Source organism: Emydura macquarii, unplaced genomic scaffold, assembly GCF_026122565.2.
Source record: "Emydura macquarii macquarii isolate MOO-44397 ecotype Brisbane River unplaced genomic scaffold, CSIRO-AGI_Emac_v2 contig_2676, whole genome shotgun sequence".
Taxonomy (NCBI): domain Eukaryota; kingdom Metazoa; phylum Chordata; order Testudines; family Chelidae; genus Emydura; species Emydura macquarii.
This window is the reverse complement of record NW_027132813.1, coordinates 47,865,084-47,889,742: the sequence shown is the minus strand read 5'-3', so window position 1 is coordinate 47,889,742 and position 24,659 is coordinate 47,865,084. Positions and strand designations below refer to the sequence as shown.

General features: G+C 43.4%; 1 long non-coding RNA gene across 3 annotated transcripts; it reads left to right on the top strand.

Moving 5' to 3' along the window:
• The first annotated feature begins 4,423 nt into the window (after positions 1-4,423).
• Positions 4,424-22,315, top strand: LOC137164093 (uncharacterized). Of its 3 annotated transcripts, XR_010922935.1 has the most exons (4): positions 4,435-4,687; positions 13,934-14,068; positions 15,843-15,938; positions 21,567-22,315. It is a non-coding gene; the product is annotated as an uncharacterized lncRNA (long non-coding RNA). The 3 variants fall into 3 exon arrangements; XR_010922933.1 differs by lacking the exon at positions 13,934-14,068 and having other exon boundaries at positions 4,522-4,687; XR_010922934.1 differs by lacking the exons at positions 13,934-14,068; positions 15,843-15,938 and having other exon boundaries at positions 4,424-4,687; positions 21,567-21,866.
• The last annotated feature ends 2,344 nt before the right edge of the window (positions 22,316-24,659 follow it).

The following is a 24,659-nucleotide window of genomic DNA, read 5'->3' as shown; positions in this document are numbered from 1 at the left end:
TGGCAACGAGTTCCGCAGGTCAGCTGTGCATTATGGGCAGTGCTTCCTTTTGTTTGTTATAAACCAGCTGCCTCTTAATTTAATCAGGTGACTCCTCATTCTTGTGTTATGTGAAGGGGGAAATAACATCTCCCTATTCACTTTCTCTATACCATTCATGATTTTATAGACTTCTATCATATCTCCCCTTAGCTGTTCCTTCCTAAGACGAACAGTGCTAGCCTTTTTAATCTCTTCTCGTATGGAAGCTGTTCCATACCCCCCGAATGTAGGGCAGTTTCCAGGGTGTAATATTTTCGGATGATATACAAGGGAGTTCCCTAGGCAGTACAAGGCAGCCAGGACATCTCTACGCAGCAGCCACCAGTTTAGGAGATGTTCCTGGGAGTGGGCAAGCATGGCTGGAAGGGGCTGCACTCTGACTAGGCTCAGCTGCTGGAATGGCCTGTAGGGGGGGCCATTGCAGCAGATTGTAAATCAAAGCTGCCCCAAGGTTGCTGTATCATACAACGGAGGTCATGCCCAGAATACAAGGAGGCACAGAGTTGTTCCTGTGCTGAGCAAAGCTTGGGAGGAATACAGCTGATTGCCCCGTGCTTTCTAGCTGCGGATGTCATCAGCATGCTCCATGCTCAATTTGCCACGGGGAGAAAGATAGACATCGCTGACGATTTGCATTATGTTTTAGTGAATGAAGGGCATGCCAGTTTGTGTTTGGGATAAAAGACGCCATAAAAATATACGCTTATTAGTACTTTGTTCTTGACGTCAACTTCCCTTTTAGTTGTAATAGACAATAGCAATCATTTTCCACAGGTAAAGAGAAGCTGTGCTTCTACAATACCAGGCGGTGCTCTTATCTACCAATTTCCTATGAGCAGAGAGGCCTATTAATGATCAGAACTGCTCGTGAGAGGCTGATGATACAGAAAGAATAGGAAAGATGTTTAGAAGCTGATTGGGAGAAATCACCACAAATGGGCTCCACTTTCACTTTTCCTCTGGAGAACCGGTAATCTCGTCTATGGCCGGGGTTGTTCAGAAGGCATCAGGGCATAATAAAGGGTAATAGGAAGGGCATGGGGTGAGAAAAAGGTTCCTGCCAAGTTAAAGAGAGACACACGATAGTTCAACTGGGAGGAGAGAATCAGGTTTAATAATGTCCCTGCTAAATGTAGTTAATAATTGAGGCCAGCGCTCTTGGTGAGGGTAACTAAGGGATAGTCTCCCAAGTGTGGAGTGATGGTGTTAAGGGCAGGCAAATACAAATGGGGCGTACAGCATTTGCTGAGACATCTACTCTAAACAAAGTTGGGTCATTCAGGAAGCACAATGGGAGCAGGTAGCTCACAAAGGCTTTTTTAAACACTCCCCCGCTTTGGTGAATACAGAAGAGGAAGACAACAGAGAGACGACACTGAGTGTATCTGTGAAAGGCAGGTCAAAGGCTAGCTATAGCTAATTAGACAACTAGCGTTTTAAGACAACTGGGGAAAGAAGCTGAAACATGCACAGTACATCTCAGCATACCAGGAAACTGGCAAATTTACATCAATCCCCTCCAGTCTTCTCTGTATAGCACCTAGCGCAATAGGGCCTTGATCTCAGCTGGGACGTCTAGATACTACCATAATATAATTATCAGTAATACTGAAATCACACACCTGCTGTTGAACAGACTTTCTTTCTTTTCGCCCGGCAGGCATTTAAGCTACGTGTTGAGCAAGACAGTGAAAAGCAGACAGCTAAACAGGGAAGTTGCAGTTATGCAGCGGCCTTTGTTTGAGAAAGGCCAGATGAGACATAAATCAGCACATGCAGAACTGGAATTGTGCCTTAGCACAAGTTCGAATGAACTGGTGAGAGACCGAAAATCCTGCATGCATAAATCATTCCCAGCTTATCAATCCCCTAATCATTTCCTCAGTGATAACCACTCTCTGTAAGTATTAATCTGAACATATCGTGGAATTAAAATGTAAGGGCCTCATATAGGCCAGGTTTTGCCTAGCCTTTACGTGGATGCACTGTGTGTGGGGGAGGGGAGGGCAGGGCAGGGAAAGTATAAATCTCATCATCCACTTGTGGAAAGAATGGACATAATTGTAGTTCCAACACTAACAGAAGCATAAGGACTGCTTCTAGCTACTCCACCAGGGTGCATGGTGCCCCAAAGTGAGAATGGAGAAGAAGCAGAGCTGGCTGTGTGAGGAAAGTAAGCTGCACTCCATCAAGGGATGTAGCAGTGTGCACCTGCCCCTCTGCTTAAATATAACAATGTACCCCTCCAACACAGGTCACAGTCTAGCCCTGTATTAGTAAAGCATGTAGCATGAACACAGTTCAGGGCTAGCTGAACCTTTGACCCATCTCTGTGGGGCAGTTCATACATCAGAGCTACAGTTCCAGGCACTTTGCAAACTCAGGCAGATATGGCCACATCAATTATACATGCTTCAAGTTTTGAAGGTTTTCTTCCTAACCATAACAGCTGGAGACATAAATTCTGATTTAAAATGAAAGCTGAAAATCTGGAGAACAACAGAGAATCCTGTCCATGCCACACTCAGCAAGGTACACCTGAGATTTTCAGAAAAAAACTGTCTAATGCGCTATTGAATGCCACCACTAGTTTCAAAAACAAACTCTCCAAAACTTGATGGCATTGTCTTCAGCAAGAGTGCCAGCTGAATGTGCTCGTGAACTCATTGCTGCTTACCAGTAAACTTTGGTTTAATTTTCCAGTGCAAGATGAGATCGCGTAGGAAAACATCACTAAATCATACTGTAAGAAGAGATGAACTCACTCAAGATTTTCATCAGTTGTGGAAAAAAATAGTGTGTGATCACATCATGAAAGACTGTATCATAATGCATACGGACGGAGCAGCTGAACAAAGGTTGCACAGGCAACCTTGAGTCTAGCATTGCCTAACTTTTGAGTGCTTGACTTTGCAACCTTAATGTTCTTTTAAAGTAGGTTTTGTATATGTAAGATAGATAAAACATGTTGCAAATATCTTACAAAGAGAAGACAATTGGTATTGTGTGTATATATTGCTTTAAAAAGGACTAAGCTGTGTGTGTGTGTGTGTGTGTGTTGCTAAATGTAGCATAGCTCTTTCCAAGTAACATATAAGTGCACACACTTTGGGCCTGACTTCCCTCTCACATCATATTTTTTAAATGATGTAACTCCAGTGACTTGATGGGATTTTCTCCTATTTAACTCCGGTGTGCATGAGGGGAGAATCCAGCCTGGTTTCCATCATAGTGGTTGCTTCCAAAATCCACAGTTCTGATTGCTCTCCCTTTGTAACATATTTGCAGCATGTTTAACTTTAATGTAGCAATGTGAATAAAAGGCAAAGGTTCAGGCAAAAGAATAATTCTCAATAATATTGTGCCAAGTTACTGTTCTGCAGTGCTAGTTCCTATTCGGTGTGGTTTAGGTAGCTAATGGCTATAAAAATGATTTGACCAGAGAGGCTTAATATCAACCAGAGATACAGTCAAAGTCAAAACCCCCAACACTACTAGAAAAATAGAAGTTAATGTTTAGAATGTGAGTCACAAACTCAAAATATCCAGAGGGGTAGCCGTGTTAGTCTGTATACAGCAAAAACAACAAGAGTCCTGGAGCACCTTAAAAACTAACCCATTTCTGTGGGCATAAGCTTTCGTGGGCTGCAACCCACTTCGTCAGATACATGAAATGGAAATCACAGATAAACGAGTAAAAGAGAGGGGGTTTGTAGCTACAAGAGGGCTCAAGGTGGAATTTTTAGATCCCAGAACCACTGCAGATAGCTATCTTCATCTCTAACAAAGTTATTTGGTCTGCTTCAGCATTTCTTTTCCATTCCCCGCCCATCTCCACCACTCTTATTCCTCAGGCTGGTTTTACTGCGGAACCAGCCCATTTGAGGTTAGAGGTGAAATCCACATATAATGATGTGGGGTGAAGACAGGCTGAGACATGGAGAGGCCACAAAGAGGGTTTGACTTAGATCTGTTTATGCTAGAAAACCCCCTTTGTAAACCAGTGCTTTTAAGTCTTTGAAGCTGCCTTCTGGAAATAGGAGGAGTCAACAGGAATTTCCCCAACATGGGAGGTGGTCGCTGAAGGGATTAGTGATTTCACAAACGAGGCTGTTCCAGCAGGGCATCCAATGAATAAAGCAACCAGCCTTAAATTAAGTGTGGCTGTTTATACTGGAGAGTGGCTGGAGGGACTGAGAGCCCGTATCCATTAATGAAAATGATAGGTGGCCTTGTTAATATCTGAGCTGTAGAGGGAAATGCCTGGACATGATGATGATGAATTTATTGAGCCTTAAACCAGACAGTATTTGATTCGGACAGATTTTCTCAACCAGGTTCCCAGATGGTGTAAGTCACTTGTGACGAGGTGTACTTACCCCATATTGGGCAGGAAGGGGTTAACCCTCCACTATGGGCGGAGGAAGTCCTGCCCCTCCACCCTCGCTGTGCATGCTAGTATAAAAGGAAACAGCTCAGCTCAGTTGGGGCTGGACACTGAGGAAGAAGGACATGTGGTGGAGGCCTAGCCCGGGAGCCAGAGAAGCCTGTTGATGCCCTGTGGAGGCCAAATTTGCAGGTTGCTACACCTGTGCAAGGATCCAGAGACCCCAATGACACCCAAGCTGTGGCTTCAGGAATCAGGGTAGGAAGTGGCCCAGGGGGCCTCGAGGGCTACCTATTGGCCCGTGAAGATTCAATGTGTTTCAGCCAGATCCCTGCTGACTCAGTGGCACTCATTTGTCTCTGACAGGGCCCTGGGTCAGGACCTGGTGGAGTAAGGTGGGGTTGGGTCCCCCTACTCCAGCTGTCACCCACCGCTAAGCGGGGGCCCATTGCACTCTGGCCATTAGGCCACATTACTCCAAAGACTGTCTATTGTCTCTAGCCATTGGCCTCCACTGCCCTTAAGGCTGGGGCCATTGTACTGCCTCTGGCCGCTAGGCCACACAATCCTGAGGGTGAGGACAGCCTGACAAGCTTGACCGTGGGGTCTGAGTGCCTCCATCGCAGGGGGTGACAGAATGTACTTACCCCACGACATCAATGTAGTCATTGAAGTCAGTGGCACTACATCACCTTACAGCAGCTGAGAATCTAATTCAAGTTTTCTTGGTGTTTAAAGATAACCTCTTCTAAAGTTTCCCACTTGATTTGTCTTTGTATCCATGATGATTTCCATAGAGTCTCATTGATGTTATTATGCTACTGTAACATGACCCTATAATATCATCTTCAATTGGGATGCGGTAACATTCCTCTGTTTTGGCTTTGATGTCATAACATTGTTTTCACAGACTTGCACTGATGTTATTGTGACAAGGTCAAGTCCCATTAAACTAAAGAGGAAAGTATTAATACCTGGGGGTGGGGGAAGCGAAGCAAAGCTGTGAGCACTAATTGTGTCCTATGCTCAGTACTTGACTCTCACACACAAGTACTTCAGATAGTGAAAGTTGCCCGCAAGAAAAAATCCAGCCTCTAGCAAAATTGCATGCACTAAAATTAACAAAAAGAATCCAAATCAAGATTCAAACTTTGTTCAAAGGCTATTCAAGAAGTAGAAAGTAATGGGGGGGGTTTCAGTAGGGAAAGGAAATAATTCATATTAACTAAATTCAAAGTGTAAAACAAATAGGGCTGGACAAAAAACTTCTCTTAAACTGTGTTTGGAGGAAAACTGAATTTTGAAAATTTTGATTTTGTTAAAAAAATAAATGCCTGAAACGGAAATATTTTTATGGTGAAATACCACTCATGCTGCAGCACTGCCATCTGACTGCCCTGGTGTGCTGAAAAGAGGGGAGACCATGATGCATCATGGGACATCTAAAAACATAAGAACAGCCATATTAGGTCAGACAATGGTCCATCTAGCCCAGTGTCCTGTCTTCCGACAGTGGCTAATGCCAAGTGCTTCAGAGGGAATGAATAGAACAGGTAATCATCAAGTGATCCATGCAGTCTCCCATTCCCAGCCTCAAATTGCAATTCCTCCCTATCTTGGCTAATAACCATTGATGGACCTATCCTCCATGAACTTCTCTAGTTCTTTTTTGAACCTTGTTATAATCTTGGCCTTCACAACATCCTCTGACAAGGAGTTCCATAGGGTGACTGTGCGTTGTGTGAAGAAATACTTCCTCTTGTTCATTTTAAACCTGATGCCTAGTCATTTCATGTGGTGACCCCCTAGTTCTTGTGTTATGTGAAGTGGGAAAACCCTATTCACTTTCCCCATATCATTCATGATTTTATAGACCTCTATCACATCCCCCCTTAATCGTCACTTTTCCAAGCTGAAAAGTCCCAGTCTTATTAATCTCTCCTCATATGGAAGCTTTTCCATACCCCTAATCATTTTAGTTGCCCTTTTCTGTACCTTTTCCAATTCCAGTATATCTTTTTTGAGATGGGGCGACCAGATCTGCACACAGAATTCAAGATGTGGGCATATCATGGATTTATAAAGAGGCAATATGATATTTTCTGTTTTATTATCTATCCCTTTCCTAATGATTCCCAACATTCTGTTAGCTTTTTTCACTGCCACAGCACATTGAGTGGATATTTTCAGAGAACTAGCCACAATGACTCCAAGATCTGTTTCTTGAGTGGTAACAGCTAATTCAGACCCCCATTGTTTTATATGCATAGTTAGGATTATGTTTTCCAGTGTACACTATTTTGCATTTATCAACATTGAATTTCATCTGCCATTTTGTTGCCCATATAACAGGGGCACAGACACTCACTGGCAGGTTACAAAATGACTTGCCCAAGGTCATGCAGAAGGCTAGTGGCAGAGCTGGGACTAGAATGCAAGCATCCTGAATCCTACAGCAATGTCCTGATTCAATAAATAGTTCCTGTGTTATGTGAAGTGGGAAAACCCTATTCACTTTCTCCATACCATTCATGATTTTATAGACCTCTGTCACATCCCCCCCTTAGTCATCACTTTTCCAAGCTGAAAATCAATCAATAAATCAATCAATAAATAGCCTCAGATAACAGTAAAAAATCATTGAGTCTCATGAGTGTAATAATGAAAATGTGTACTCTAGTACCCAAAAATAGAACAGAAGTACATAGAGGCCAGTACTAAAGAGCATAAGACCAAAACAAAACACTAGGTGATGCCTTAATTAGCAGGAACAAAGTTAGGTAAGACTGAATGTTAAACTGGCATTTCAGGAAAGAGGTGGGCAAATTGGAGAAAGTCCAGAGAAGAGCAACAAAAATAATTAAAGGTCTAGAAAGCATTATCTATGAGTGAAGACTGAAAAAACTGGGTTAGTTTAGCCTGGAGATGAGAAGATTGAGAGGGGACATAACAGTTTTCAAGTACATAAAAGACTGTTACAAGGAGGAGGGAGAAAAATTGTTCTTAACCTCTGAGGCTAGGACAAGAAGCAATGGGCTTAAACTGCTGCAAGGGTGGTTTATATTGGACATTGGGAAAAACTTCCTAACTGTCAGGGTGGTTAAGCACTGGAATAAATTGCCTAAGAAGGTTGTGGAATCTCCGTCATGGGAGATTTTAAAGAGCAGGTTAGACAAACACCTGTCAGATGGTTTAGATAATGCTTGGTCCTGGTTTGTGTGCAGAGAACTGGATGAGAAGACCTCTCGTGGTCCCTCCCAGTCCTGTGATTCTTTAATATGAAACTCAAGTTAATGCTTGATCAGAGAGACAAGCCAGAAGCTTCTGCTGAGTTACCCCATTGACTGAAACCTTGTCTGGGTTGCACTCATTAGCAACAACATTCTAGAAAGAAGCACTGTGAGATCCCTAGCACTATGTCACATTTCTGAGTGTGTGTCATGCACTCGGGGATGAGTGTGTGACTTTGCATTGGACTGAATTCCTGTTCGAGATTAGCTCAAATTACAAACTCAGATTTAATTGAAGATGAATGGATATCCACGTGCATATTTTGTCTAGTCCCCTGAACCAGTGATTCTCAAGCAGGGGTACACGTACGCCTGGGGGTATGTAGAGGTCTTCCAGGGGATACATCAAGTCACTTAGATATTTGCCTCGTTTTACAATAAGCTGCATAAAAAGCACTAGTGAAGTCAATACAAACTAAAATTTTATACAGACAATGACTTGTTTATACTGCTCTATGTACTATACACTGAAATGTAAGTACAATGTTTATGTTCCAGTTGATTCATTTTATAGTTATATGGTAAAACTGAGAAAGTAAGCAATTTTTCAATAATAGTGTGCAGGGACATTTTTGTATTTTTGTCTGATTTTGCAAGCAAGTAGTTTTTAGGTGAGGTGAAACTTGGGGGTATGCAAGACAAATCAGACTCCTGAAAGGGGTACAGTCATCTGGAAAGGTTGAGAGCCACTACCCTGAACCACTCGTGGCAATGACTGTGAGAGCTGGACATGAAAAAGAATAGTGGCTGACATTTATTGCGGTACATAGTGGGCAGAACATTAGCAGTCTCCTGCATGCTTCGTAAAATGCTTTGCCAGTCCTGCAGAGGAAAGGAGCCATATAAAATACAAATATCACATGTAAATGGCTTGTTTCAGGGAGATTAGAACTGCCTCAGTACCAAGGTCAAATTAATCTTTTGTGTAATTAAATATCTCACATGTCTATAGAAGTCTTCAAAGCTAGCCTTGAAACACAAGCAACAGAAACGAATCCTTGAGTCTCTATTCCTTTTCTAGTGCAAACCTACACAAGCCTAGCTGTAGAAAATGATGTGCCTCTTCCATTAATGGGACAGAATAGGGAGAATATTCACCACTTGATTTCCCACTGGTAAATTTGCCCTGGTAAATCGGGAACCCACAGACCATATATCCAGACCCGGTGCTTTTCATCCCAAAGTAATCTCAGAGAAGGATCCCTTTACCTTTCACTGAGATGCAGCAAACTCTGGGGTGTAACATGACTGTAGCAACATGTAGCAGAACATAGTATCACTACACCATTTAGGAGGGCCACAGCATATGATGGTAAACAAAGGCTGACACATTAGGAGAAAATGCTAGTGGGCCAATAACTGTATAGACATTGCAGCACACAGATCCAAATCTGCATTTGTAATGGATTTTTAAAAATCATCAACTATTCTGAATGCTCAAAGGCCAGCTTCTAAACCTGATAGAGGTGAACAGTTATTTGCCTGGGCATGTATATGAAGTCAGTGGAACTAACTATTATGAAGCCAGTGGAGTAACTGGTGCAACTAGCCGCTCACCAGGAGCTCACAATCTGGCTTCAAGCAGAGCAGCATTTATGGGGGGACTCCCCAGAGTTGCACCTCAGTGTATGTCTACACTTGTTTGTAGTTGTGTTTTCACATTTGCTACTTAATGCAGATGTAAAGTGTGATTGTAGCATAGGCAGCATACACACTTTTGTTGCTAGTCTCATTTAACCCTAGGCTGTAGGGGAGGCTTAAACGTGACCAAGAACAACATTTCTAAGAACATGGACGAGATGACCTTGAGTTAACAACATCTAGTCCATGTTGTTCTTAAGAACTAAGAACAACATAGACGAAATGGCCTCCTAAGGTCCCTTCCAACCCTAATTCTCTATGATTTTGTGCTAGAATTTACAGTCACGTTAGTTCAGATGTGTTAGTTAACATGTTAAAACATAAGTTAAACTTCCAGGATCCTCAAAGTCTAACGAAAACGAGAAAGGGAAAAGGAGCAATTAAAAGGTAAAATAAGATGTAATTCCATCAAAAGGAATTTTGACACATAAAAACTAGTTTAATGGAGGAGAATAAGCTACCACGCTGCTGCAGATCCCTGGATAACAGAGACAAAGAAAGCAAAGCCTCTTGGGCTAACCTCCAGCAAGCATATTTGATCCTCTTAGCCAAACTGTGTTTCAGTAACACATTGAAAGGAGATGGGCTGATAAATGATTCAAGCCAGAAGAGATTTGCAGCATTGGAAAGTAAAATGTGTGTGAGAAAAGCATTAGAGAAAAAAATGAACAGCAAATCTTCAAGAGGAATTAGACTCTAAACCAAACAGTGGAAATTACAGCTGAAAGGGCGGGGGGGGGGGGGGGGGGGGGGGAGAGGTGGATAAGCAAAAGCATTGTAATTTGTCCCACTTCTAAATTATGCATTGTATGTATCGCAATATATTGAAATTAAAACCTGAAGTATGATGTGCAGTAAATAATTTAGAATGGCTCTTTCATCAGGTGTGAGCTGGGTCCTAGAATACTGATACTTGATTTTAGTTAAGTATACACCACTGTCCCCGCCTGGTGCCCACGCAGGACTTCTTACTATGCTACAGTTGTGCAGGTAGTAAAATATTCCTTTAGCAGCTCTGCAAAGCTTTGAGTTTTAATACTCATTCAGCTCCTATAATAAAATAAACAGTGCCAATGAGTTAACCCTGTCTGTACACCCAATATTATATCACATTAAGCAGTTTAGCTCTGTATGAAGATGTGTGGCATTGTCTGCATACATCATAGTAATTTTTAAACCATCTTACAGAGCCAGGTTTGAATCTGGCTGATGAGGATGCTAGCCTTGACTATGGTTCCATCTTGAATTGCATGGAACTTGGCAGTTTTGTTTCATATGAATGTCTTCTTCATTTGCAGCTAACATGGGATGGCATCCACACTCTTCTGCCTCACTCCCCTGCCCCCCCCCCCACCATGTCCTACTTTGAATTTTAAGTTCAAACAGTTTTCCCAAGAAACCATGGAAGTTAGGCTGGAACCTTGAAGGACACATTTCAGATCACCCAGTGAAGACACACAATTTTCCCATCACCAACAACTGACTGTCTTCTGGATATGACTAGAGAACACAAGAGGGTCATTCCAAATACTAAATCCATCATTGCTTATTTGTATTTTAGCAAAATATAAAAGCTCCAGTGGAGGTCCAGGCCCCATTGTGCTAGGCACTGTACAAACATATATTGAGACAGTCCATGCCCCAAGTTGCTTAAAATCTAAAAAGACAGCATGTGGGAGGGAAAACAGAAGCATAGAGAGAGGAAGCAACTTGCTTTAGGTCATAACATAACAGATCAGTGGCAGAGCCAGGAATAGACTCCAGCTATCTTGAGTCCCAGTGCAATGTCCTACCCACTAGATGACACTGCCTCTCACAAGCCAATCCATAAGTTGCCTGCACACCAAACCATGATCAGTTTTAGCTGGCAAGAGACTTGTCCAAAATGGACAACTTTGAAGCTAGCAAGAATCATTCGTGACCCTGACAAGCATGGCTGCAAACACAAAACAAGAGTTGAGCCCGGATTAGAAGCCAGCAAAGACATGAGTGGCGTTGAAGTGCACCTGAAGAAGAAATGCTATTCAATCATATTCCTTAAAGAGATTTGTGGCAGAGTGGTGAATGGCAAGTGCCCCAACATCATAGGATGATGTCTTGAGTCAGAGGAGGAGGAGAGAGAAGATCTCTGCATGTTTCAGAGCAGTTGGCAGTCTCCCCTCACTCCTCAGTCTATTGATAAAGCCTGATGTTAACAGCACTGTAGACCATTAGCTGTAAGAAGCCAGGATGATCAGCCCTGGAACTGTAGGTGGTGGTAGACCAAGAAACCATGGACATCCTCGTTAGAAATCACATCTAACCCAGGCAGAAGGAACTGTCCACTAAGAGCCTTAGACTGTTACGTGGCCTGGCTAATTTGGAGTTTCTGGACTTGATCCTGTTCTGGCTTCTTTGTGCAACTCTGTCAGGCAGGAAGGACTACGTGGTGGAGAGGGAGACCTACAAATACATCATAGATTTTGCATCAGATCCGTTTTCTGAAATGCAGGAAATTGCAGCAGTTCCATGTGTTGTGAGGAAGAACCAACAGGCCTCACATTTGTCCTGTTTTTTACAACAATACAGATTTCCTCTCATGCTCAAGTCAGTGATGGCATTTATAGAAACAGGGTCTGGGATAGGGCATGCCTCTCTTTGGCTGCTTCATGGCCTGGAGATTGGCTTGATACAGGGAATTCAAGCTTTGTACTAAGGTGTACTAAAGTGTAACAGTCTTGGGAGGTAGCCGCTTGCGAGTTTCATGTGGACTTCAAAAGAGAATTCATATGTTCCTGCTGCTCCATGGGTGGACTAAATGTTTCAGTGGAGAGTAGTGTTGCAAATGCAAGAGACGTACAAGATATGACATTATGGGACAATTGTAGGCTGGCCCTATATGAACCACAGGATAACTAGTAGCAAATTTTCTACCTTGGGCTTTAAAGATCTGTAAAGAGAACTGTTTGGTGTGCAGCCTATCTCCGATAGTTCACAACTCTTCTTTTCCTAGGCAGTATCACTGAGGCTGCTATTCTGGAGGGAGTTGAAGTTCATGGGGCAGATCCTTAACTGGTGTAGATCAGTATAGCCAATGGAGCTATGCTGATTTACACCTGCTGATGATCTAGCCCCCCACATTTATATTACAAGGAACCACAGTTCCAGGAGAACAATGGATCGTTTCCAATAAATACACCAAAACATCTGGAAAAACTTATATATAGCAACAGAAATAGCAAGTGCCGCAATAGTGGAGTCTTTGTAAAATGACGGCACCTAAACCTGAAAGAGGTATGTATGAGCTACTGCAAGAGCTGGTATTGTTATTTGAGATTCAAATCTTTACAACCAATGGCAGAACAATTAGTCTCTCATACAGGTTCTATTTACACAGCTAAACTGGAAGATAATATAGAGGAAAGGCAACACTTGAGATAGTAAACTAAAAGAATGTGAGTTTAAGCTATCTCGGGTGAAGTAGAGGCTGATTATATACCAGGTTACATTTTAACCAACAAATAATTGGGATTTTTGAGTTTGTGGTTAAGACACTGGAGTTGAACTCAGAAGAGTTGGTTCAATTCTCAGCGGAGCAACAGTCTTCCTGTGTGACCTTGGGTAAGTCACTTAATCTCTCTGTGCCTCAATTCCCTCCAGTTCTCTCACCCTGAGTCTGTCTTGTCTCTTTAGGGAAGAGGCTGTATCTTACTCGGTTTCAATGATGCTGAGGACAACGATAGGGTCCTTATCTTGAGCAGAGCCTTCTTAGTGCTACAGCAGGACAAATAATGATTTATACATTTTTCCTTGTTGTTTTCAGTACAATACATTGTATCTTACATACAGCTGCCTGGAAACTTTTCTATATTATTCTCTAACTCATTGTCCATTCTGCAAGACTGTGGAAAAGCTTACCAATCAGAGTGTGATATATACATTAATTAAAAACAATATTGATTTGTTTTGGTGCAAAAAAAAAAATCAGTGGCTTGATACACTGAACATTCCTCAGGCAGACTATTATTATTTGATTTATTTGTAGTTTATGTAATTATTTGTCTTACCATAGATCTTAGGAGCCCCAGTCATTGGAAAGATGGCCACAACTTATGGATACTTTCATCAGTTCAGTCTCTCTTTAAGCAAGGACGAAACTTCATTTTAGAGAATCCAAAGTCTCCTAGCTTATTTCAGGGTGGCATGAATTATGTTCTTTTGATGCTGGGGGAAAGACTAAACTGATAAGGTCACAGCACAACCTGCTGTGGTAGAAGATAATACACAAGGATAGCCCTATTACTGCCTCCTGCTGTAAGCACCAGCAGGACTAGAACCTGGGATTGTTAAGGGATTGGGATGCCGATGCTTCTGCACCACCAGCAGGAACTCAGCCTGGATTTCTGCTGGGGTCCCTGTGAAGCTAGACACTACAGACTCCCATCCAGCAGGGCCTGAGTGGCAGCTCTCTGCAGCCTACTGATTGGCCCACGTCAGTATATAAACCAGGAAGCCAGGCTGGGGAGCTGTCTGCACAATGATGTTGTATGCCTACTTGCTTCTGCTCCAGACTGACCTTTCCTGTGAACCTTAGACTCTGGCTCCTGACCCCCGTTTTTTCCTGGCTCTGCTACTTGTCTGCTGCCTGTAACCTGCTGCCTGCCCCTGACTTCCTAGTATCCTGACCTGGCTTGACCCAGACTTCGCTATGTCTCCTGTCTGCGACATGGTAATTGACTAGCTCACACTGGCTGCATGCAGCCCAGACCTGACACATACTTTCTCATGGGACTCCTCGGTTTTTGGGTCACAATGCTTAGGAGTGTGGCAGGGGCTGCAGGCTCAGCCCTTGGGAGAGGAGGAAGGGCCTCACTGTTAATTTGGAGTGATCTTTCACTGATTTTGATCCTGTGGGTCATGATTTGCTGCATATCAGCCTATGGGAGCTGGTAGGTACAGAGGGAGTTGACAGGAGACAGAGAAGTGATTGGTGGCAGGAATGTAAGAAAGAGCCCAAAACTGCCAGTACACAGGAAATCAAGGGACAGAGACTGTAAATTTTTGTTCCAGTAGATAGACCAAAAGTCACTGTGGCTGGAGCTGAGTATTCATAGAATTGTAGGGCTGGAAGGGACCTCCAGAGGTCTTCTAGTCCAGTCCCCTGCACTCAAGGCAGGACTAAATATTATCTAGACCAGAGGTTCCGAAACTTTTCTTATTGCATACCCCCTTCTAGATATACCAGCTGCCCCCGTACCCAGGCCCTTCTCATTACTGGTACTTTGTTCTTAACACTACCTATATTTTGCCATCTGTCCATATTTCACTGTTGGGTATTGTTATAGTGTGACGTATACAACAGACAACCCCCAAACCCTGACTAAGTTCTGAGTTCAGTTAGACTGGACAGTTGCTGGGCAACTGAACCCAGGCTGTACAGTGATTGAAGGTGAGGGACATCAGCATTTGTGTGTATCTGTGTTCTCATTGGTACATCTTGAAGTAAATTAACTGCCATATTTTATATAACAAATTCCCACAGAGTTTGAAAGCTTCATCTGAATATCCTTTTATGAAAATGCAATAAATCCACCATTACACAATTTATCCCATCCCCAGACCAGATCCATCGGGCTCTTAAAAGTGATGGAGATCCCACAACCTCCTAAGCAATTTATTCCAGCTTTTAACTACACTGACAGTTGGGAAGTTTTTCTTAATGTCCAACCTAAACCTCCCTTGCTGCAATTTAAGCCCGTTGCTTCTTGTCCTATCCTCGGCGGTTAATGAAAATAATTTTTCTCCCTCCTCCTTGTAACAACCCTATATACCTGAAAACTGTTATCATGTCCCCTCTCAGTCTTCTCTTTTTCCAGACTAAACAAACCCATTTTTTTCAATCTTTTTTCCATTGGTCATGTTTTCTAGACCTTGAATCATTTTTTGTTGCTCTTCTCTGGACTTTCTCCAATTTGTCCACATCTTTCCTGAAATGTGGTTCCCAGAACTGGACACAATACTCAGTTGAGGTCCAATCAGCACGGCATATAATAGAAGAATTACTTCTCGTGTCTTGCTTACAACACTTCTGCTAATACCTCCCAGACTGACGTTTGCTTTTTTTTTTTTTTTTTACACTATTGACTTATATTTATCTTGTGATCCACTATGACCTCCAGATCCCTTTCTGCAGCACTCCTTCCTAGGCAGTCATTTTCCATTTTGTATGCATGCAACTGTTTGTTCCTTCCTAAGTGGAGTACTTTGCATTTGTCCTTATTGAATTTCATCCTATTTATTTCAGACCATTCCCCCAGTTTGTCCAAATCCTTTTGAATTTTAATCTATCCTCCAAAGCACTTGCACCCCCACCCCGCCCCAGGTTGATATTGTTCACAAACTTTATAAGGGTCCCGTGCCCATATATACTCACCAGTACATAAAGGCTTTATAAAACAATGGATGCACTTACCCACAAGTGCTTTGTTTTTCTTGACCGACAGCGAGAAACTGCTGCTTGTTTTGAGTTCAGTAAAGACCAGCAGAGAAGCTGTCTTCATCCTGCAGCCATGGAGAGAGAATGACAGAAAGAGGCACAGGTGGGAATTCATGGACCTTCTGTAACAAGGTGCTTGGCCTAGATACCCATCGTGCACCGACAATTACATTTTCTTGCTTGTTGGTAGAGCAGTTCAACATTTTCCTGGTTTTTTTTTTTAATGAAAAACTTAAACGTACATGATTTTCTAAATGTTGGGGGGAGGAGGCTGGCTTTTATTGGAAAATGGGCAAAAATCAAGGAGTTTTTGAAAAAGAAAGGTTAGTGTCATGCAAAAAAATTGGCATATTCCAACTATCACTTTTTGTTGGATAAGTGGGATATTTACATACTTGACTATTTCCCATTCCACTTGAAGCCCATCTATTCCCTCTGGTTCCGTACTCTTCCTCTTTCCTCTCTTTAATCCTGATAATTTCTTTGGTATTTTGTACCACCTAATGCTAGAATCAAAATGAACAAATATCCGAAGATGGGTTCCAGTTTTGTACTTTATCCTGTGTGGGAGGCTGATATCAGCACAAGCGATGGGTGAATCAGTTTGTATTAAATGAAAATCTCCGAACTTTCACCAAGAATTTAGAAGTGGTTTTGGGGGAGGTTTATTTCCAATTTTTACATGGGACTAGAGCCAGAAGTGCCAAAGTACTATGCCAAATGGCGTTACCAACAGGACCAGCTCCTCAACTTCAGATCCATTGTCTTCAGTGGAGCTATGCCCATTTATACCAGCTGAAAATCTGACTTAGTATTTCTGGTCAGGAGTGGAAACAGGGCTACTAGAAATGGCATTAAAAAGCCTGTTCTCACAAGGCACCCAGCCCAGTTCTGCTGACTGAAGATTTCTGAAATTGTTCTGACAAGCTTTGGATAAGCGTCCACATGCATGTGTTTATCCAAACCACGTGCAAAGAGAAGATTTTCAAATTTTTCCACCCCAATCTTACATTGCAGTAAGGCAGAAAGGGATTTATAGTGTGTTGAACAAACCAATTTGTAGCTGGATGTGAAAAATGCTAACTTTTTGTAAAGATCCAAATCTTGATTCATGAGTCTATTGTAGTATCAATCAGCTACACTACATAGACTAAACCATCCTATGATAGTGCAACCCTGCCTGGGAGGCCCTCCTGCAACAGGCTCTGGCATCACAGGCGTGCCTGCCGTAGTTTCCCTCCTGAGTCCCCACTAACTCTCACTTGCCATAGGAATACCCCTCCTGAGCAAAAACATAGTTCAGATAATCCATAACAAAAGTCCCCAAACATAGTCCATGTATCACCCCCAGTGCATATAGTCCTTTAAATCACATCTCTTCTAGCCAATTGACATAACATATACTGCATTCTGGTATCTTCCGCCACACCTGGACACTGTCAGTCTTCATCTGTCTCTCTGCCAGGACAGCCACATGAGTTCTTCCACCTACAGGGCAACCTCACTCTTCCCAGCAGGAACCCCCATGGCTTTTCTGCTTGGAGATCATCCTCACCAGAGGAGCATCCCCCATTCTCCCTAGCTCCAGCTCTCTGGTTTAGAAGTCAGCAGGCAACTCCCTCTGCTGTTCTCTGGCCTTCAACCTTCTCTAACCCTGGCTCTCTGGCTTTGGGGAAATCTTGCTGCTCTCCTGTCTTCAGCCTTCCCTAGGAACTACCTACAGCTTCCTTCAGGAACTTCCTTCAGTCTCCTGGATTCTTGTAGCTCTCACCTGCCAATCTCCTGACTCTCCCCCTCTGACCTCTATCACCTGTCCTTCCAGCCTGAACCCTGGCAAGCCTGACTCACTAGGTCTCTCTCCCTCTAGGGCCTAGGTGCATCTTCTAAGCCCAATTGGAGTGAGTTGATGAGTCACCCTGTCACACCTCCGTATGGGCGCTACTGACAAGGATAGCCATGCCTTGTTGAACCTGTACAATCTGCAACACGGGCTGGACACAGTAAATTGAATGGAAGATAAGGGTAACATTTTAACTTCAAGTTCCATTGACTTGTACGTGATACACCAAGGTATGCATAGAGAAAGACAGAGCAATAGCAGCAAAGCCTCGAGACGGGGCAAGGAATACTAACGGTGTAGTCTCAGCTGCATCCTATTTCCCCCTCTCTCCCAGTGTTTCCCAGAAAGATGATGACCTCTAGGCACCATAATATACTTACATGTGTTGGGAAATGCACATAATAGGCTATTGACAGGAAAGTGAGACTGAGTAGACTCATCAGGACAAGAAATGGAAGAAAGGAAAGTACATGGAAGAACCAGAATCAACCCTCCCTCTCTGCCCCTTCAATGCGTTCTGTTGAACACTAAGATTATGTCCCTCCTGGGCAAATATCGGCTTGAAGAGAATGTCTGTCTGTCGTGGAGGATAGCTAAATAATATACAGGATCCACCAGGAGAAGTTCTCTCTCTGCATTTGAACTTGCGTGTGTTGACTTTCAGTTGTGCCCTGCATGTATATCTTACTCATGCTGTTGTTTCTGTTAACATTAACAAAAGGTTGTGTTTTTTCATGCAGGATACAAATTTAAGTCCATCCTTTGCTATACCCGCACATCATTGGGCGAGCCTGAAAGCATTGGTTTGGTTATGTCAATGCTCAACATTGCCTATAGTTTTCAAATTTTCTCTGTTTTAAAGTGCAAAATCTATGTACATGGCCTCCATTCCCACAGCCTCTGAGCACCTTATGATCTGCAGTGCATTCATCTTCACAATACCCCTTGAAGTCAGGGAAGGGGTATCTTAAGCTTTTACAGCTGCAGAACTGAGGCAGAGAAAGAGAGTGACACAAGGTCATAAAGAAAGTTTGTGACAGAGCAGGGAATCAAAGCCAGGCTGCCTGTGTCCAGGATATTGGCCTAACCACCTCCATCCATCTCACACAGCCCTCAGCTTGAAAAAGAACCCCAAGCCCTTCCATGTACAAAAACTTGATGACCTTCATCTGCAGATTTAGTCTGTTCTTCATTAACTTTAGCCAGCTCCTCCTTTCCCCAGTACGCTGCTGTTTATCCAAGACCAGCCCAAGAAAGGGATGACTGACATGGTTTGACCCAATCCCACATTTTGAGTTGCTGTACCTTTGAGGAGCATACTCTCAACATGCACCACTGGAGGATGCTTCCTTCCTCTCTTCCCCCATGGGACTCAGACCTCAGTGGCAGTGAGGTCCCTCCCTACTTGTGAGGTTGACTAGCTGCCTCGAATCCCCACAGCATCGAGCACTAGCGGGGTTGCCAGAGCTTGACAGTCTTACCCATCCAGGAGAGGAGCGGGAAGGAGCTCTGCATGCTACTGTGGCCGGAGTTATCCTCCTTCTCTCAAAAGGAAATGGCATGATCAGTACCAATGCATTAATCTCAGGGGGGCTAACTGGAGCTACGAATTCACTGAGCAAAGAATAGACTCCCACACGGAAAACTAGTTGGCATGATCCAAAAACACCACTGAGTTTGGGAGTCTTTCCCATTGATCTCAGTGGGCTCTAGATCTGGCCCTGTCTACTGACCAAGTAGAGTGTTCTAGGGTAAGCAAAGCAGAAGCACTCTTTCTTCTCTCTCAGAACCTGCTGGGTTAGTGTCAGAGTTCAAAGGTGGCCTTTTTCAGCATCTGAAATAGCTTGTTGTAGCTCTTTCTTTGACTTTCATCCAGCGGCTGTAGTGATCAACACTTTATCAGAAAGCTGCTGCTGCAGTAGGGGAAGATGCCTCTTCCTCTCCTAACTTAGGATGGCTGAAGTCCTATTAGCAGATTTCTTTTCCTCCTTTCCCATGCCACAGTTACTGCTTTCCTGGATTGCAGCATATTGTAGCTCATCATATTACATTACTGTGGGCAACTAGCTGCCATGTCAAAAAGCACAATCGGGTTCCCTTGTTTGGACTGACACTCGGACGGTAGCAGTAAAATGTAAGTCATGTGCCGTGCATTGCTTTATTCCATCTCCCTCTTTGCTAACAGATACACTATCTTTAAAATGCATGGGGGCCATGGAGGAGGCAGGGGAGGGAAATGTTACAAAAGTGTAAGGTTTCAACACACTTTCTAAGCTTGTGATTTACTTGCAGAGCTTAGCTCTCTTTGCCAATTATTTTAATGATGATGCGGACGCTCCTCATTCTTGCGCTGTTGCTGTGTTGCTAATACAGTCTGTGCAGATCACAAGGGCAGCATTCCGACAGAGAATGGGTCACCCAGTAAGAAAAAGCAGCTTGGGAAAACCACTCCTCCATTTTCATGCATCCTTTTCTCTCCTCCCCCTTGTCTTTTTTTTTTTTTTTTTCTTTTTTTCAAAAAGCTTTGGAGGCTTACATCTCAGATGGGGGCTCACTTGAGCTTTTATTGCTTTTTTTTTTTTTTATCCAGAAAAGCTTACGTTCACTCAAAATGGCAATTATTTGAATGTAATTGAAATCATCTTGTGTAGCTCCAGTCTCATTGCATGATCTCAATAATCAATAAACTTACAAAATATTTTTGTTACTTGAGGAACTGTAGTCACGTCAGCCAGCTGTCATCAGGTATGCTTTCCTCTTATACAGAATGTGCCTTGCTCCCTTCTGAGCTGAACAGCTAGCTACTGTACATTGAGCTGTGATAACAAAACAAATGTGGTTGTCTACATTTGAAATCCAGGTTCACTGACTGAAGTTTAACATTTGTTCAGCTGTATTGCAGTAGCATGTAGAGTTCCCCGCTGAGATTGGCCCTGTGTAATACATAGTAAGGATATGTCTGCACTACAAGTAACACAGCTGCAGCTACATGATAGTAGTGTAGATGCTTAGGTCTTGTCTACATGGCGATCGATGGGAGATGGGCTCTCTGGTGAGCACCATTAGTCCGCCTCCTTGAAAGGAGTAAGGCTGTGTCAAACGGAGGGCATTTCCCGTCGACGCAGCACCATGAAGACACTGCGGTATGTTCCCGTAAGTACATTACGTAGCTTGCATATCTCCCATCGACTACCGCCACCAGTGTAGACCAGCCCTTAGCCTTGGTCTACACTACAGTTAGATCAACAGAAGTACGTTGACCTAACTCTGGAAGTGTCTGTGCTAAAATGCATCTCCCACCAACGTAACTCAGCCATTTCAACGACTTAACTCCACCTCCACGAGGGGCACAGTTCTTAGGTCAATGTGGTTAGGTTGATGCAGGGTCACTGTAGACACGGTGTTGCTGCCTTTCAGAAGTCATCCCACAATGCCCCCCACTGACAGTTAAATCGGTGTAAGTGCTCTTGGTAAGGATGTGCACTGCCGACATGAAGTGTATAGTGTGGACATGCAAAAACGATTTAATTACTGTGGTGGCGTACGTTGATGTAGTTTAGGTTGACCTAATTTTGTAGTGTAGACTTGCCCTTACTACAGATTTTTCAATTGCTATAGTAAATCCTGCTCCATGAGAGGCGGTGGCTAGGTCGACAGAAGGATTCTCTCATTGACTTAGCTGTGTTTGCACTGGGGGTTAGATTGACCTAATTAATGTCACACAAGGCATGAAACTTTCCAATGTCCTTATCAGTGTAGCTAGGTCGACCTAAGTTTTTAGGTGTAGACTGGGACTCAGAGGCAATGCCTGTCTCAAAGAGTTTACATATTAAATAGGCAATACAGACAAGAGTGGAGAAAGGAAGGGTTATTTTTCCCATTTTTTTTCAGATGGGGCAAAGAAACGTTAAGGTCCTGCTCCTGCAATGTGATCAGAGCTTCGCATCCATGCAGAAAGCCACTGAGTGCCCTGGGAGGCTGCCTATGGAGATCTAGGTGTTACCATGAAGCCTCTGGCAGAGGTAGGAAATGAGCTCAAGCTGCATGAGTCCTATTCCAGTACTTCACCCCAAGCTCAACCTTCCTGTTTGACTTGAGTAGAAGAAAAGACTAACCGGGGAGCCACTTAACCCTCTGTCGCCCATGCACAGGAATTTTTCCTGGCATGCTGGATAAAAATGTATTATTCAACCCGGTGTGAAATCTTCAAAGTGAAATAGGAACCCAGGTGGAACTTGCCTTTTTACGAACTCAAAACTCAGTTGAGGCCAGCCAGAGTGCCAATGAGCCAGGCACCTGGTTGGCTTTTCTTAAGTTTTTGTACCAAAGCCATACAAAATCCTGCTGTCAGCAGTTTTGCCAATTTTGCTTCAAGCTCTGGAGGCCGTGGATTGGCATTATGGGCAAGTTTAGTTGTCAAGCTCCCCAATGGAGCTCTCAGTTTGTACCAGCTGAGGATCTGCCACCACCCCCTTGTCCCCACGGGTTTAGCTGCCTTTTTCTAAGCTGGCGATATTCTAAGGATTTAATTCCATTTTTGAGTCAGTCTTGCATGACAAGGTGCTGTCTGCATCACTGGAAAGCCATCTCCTTTTTAACACGTTTTACTTTTCAGACTGCTTTAAAAGCTCTTGTAGCAAGCACCAGGTTGTCTTTCAATGTTTGCTCTAACAAAGTGCTTGCAATCATGATTAGCAAACTTCAAATCTGCTCTCGGTTTGCTTAACTGATGAGCCCCTGATTGGATCCTGAGAGGCAAGCATTTCCCCAGGTGAGGTTTAGGACAGAGCAGCCAGACCACATCCTCAGGGGAGGAGGTAAACAGATTTTAGAAGCTGCTCCGTCAAATGGCTGGGGAATTATGATGAAAAGGCTAGGTTCACCAAGGGATAAGGGTTAAAATCCTGGCTCTGCTGAAGTCAATGGAAGTTTTTCCTCTTGAATGCAATGGAACTAGGATTTGTTTGGCTATAAGGAAACAGCTATTCATGTGTTTAAAATAATCTAAGCTTATCAGACCTAATGCTGAGTAGCAGAAAGGGGTTAGCCAAGAAATGGAGCATAAGGAAGGTTCCTTATTAGTGAAAGGGCCATTTACTCTATAAAGATCACTTATATTTAGGAAGTGACAGAGTTCCTAACTAGCTGTCCAGTCAGCTCCTAATGGGATTTTGCCATTGACTTCAATGGGAGCAGGATTGCGCCTTTAAGGAGGTAAAGACCCCTGAGTAATGTACTGATGAAAAGGATGAAAAGGTCCGGTGGGTCTGGGACTCCTAGGCACTCAGTTGATGATGATGATGATGATGATAGTTAATAACACTGAGAGGTATAGTGCGCCACGCGTCTGAGCTGTGGCTGAGGAAGTGGTGTGATGGGGCTCTCGTAAGCACTTGTCCCCAGATTGCCAGTGTGATGAACGAGCCATGTTGTAAAAAATGTTTCAGACACAAATGAGGGAAGGATTGATCCAGGAATTTTCTACACTAGAGAACGTCCAAAGCCAAACCCCTGGATCTGAAAAACCAGCATCTTTGCAGGAATAGGAAATTGAAATCTAAACTTCACAGCATAAGCACTGCAGTGGGTAATAGTTCGGCGCCCCTGGCTCATCCCAGTGTCCAGAACACCAGCATTCAGAAAGTCGCACCAGCATTTGGAGCTTAGAAACCTTTGGGCATCATGCACTGCTCCCAAAGATGGAGGCCAGAATTTTCAAAAATGGGTGCCTAAAGTTAGACTCTGCAGGCCAGATTGACAAAGATATTTAGGCAGCTAAAGAAGTAGATAGGCACCCAACTTCCCTTGACTAAGATTGTCTAAAATTTGGCCCTTAAATCTTTATCTGGCCTGATTAATAACTGGCCTGATTTTCAAAAGTGCAGAGTGCTACACAGTTCCCTCTACAGTGAATGAGGTAGTCTGAATGTAAGACAGAGTCATGGTAGCAAGTCCACAGTTAAGGCTGCTATTTCACTTTCCAGCATGGACAAGATTTTCAAAAGTGCTCAGCATTGGCCTAGTTTGGCTTCCATTCAAATCAATGGTAAAACTCCCATTGACAGCAATGGGAGCAGAGTTGGGCCAATGTTGGGTGCTTCTGAATATTCTACTGTGACCAACTATAACCCATACATGTCCTTCAGGCCATCTGTTGTATACAGTGTTGATGTAGCCGTGTCAGTCCCAGAATCTTAGAGAGACAAGGTGGGTGAGGTACAATCTTTTATTGGACCAATTTCTGTTGGTGAAAGAGACAGCTTACACAAAGTTATTCTTCAGGTCTGGGAAATATACGCTGAGTGTCACAGTTTGTTCAGCAAAAGGAGTCAACACATTTCAAGGGACCATTCAAGGCGAAGTGGCCCATTAACACCCTGCCAGTCATGGGGGGCAAACAGTGTGGGGGAGTTGTTGGTGGGTTGTAGGTTGTTGTAATAAGCCATAAATCCAGTGTCTCTATCAATTTTAGTGTCTAGCAAAGTTATGAATTTAAGCCCCCAAGCTTGTCTTTGGACAATGTTGTGCAGATTTTCTTTGAGGATGAAGACTGAGAGGTTAAGGATAGAGAGATCACCTATGGGTGAACACTTTTCACAAAGTGATACGGTGATTTTTGTCTTTTTTATTATTTTCCAGTGTGAGTTCATTTGAGAACATAGTAATTGTCTGGTTTCACCCACATAGTTGTTGTTGAAGCATTTAATGCATGGGGTGAGGGACAGCACATGTTGTGATAGGCACATGTAGGACCATAGATCTTGAATGGTGTGTTGTGGGGGGGTTCTGATCATTGTAGCCGTGGAGAGATGTCTGCAGGTTTTGCATCTGTTGATTTGACGGCATCTGCTGCCGCTTTGAGTTGTGTGTCCTGGTCTGTGAAGAGCTTGCTTCTGATGGTGAGCTGGGAGAGGGTTGGGGGGTTGTTTGAAGGCCAGAAGAGGGAGCTCAGGAAAGATTTATTTCAGGGTGGGGTCTCCTTTG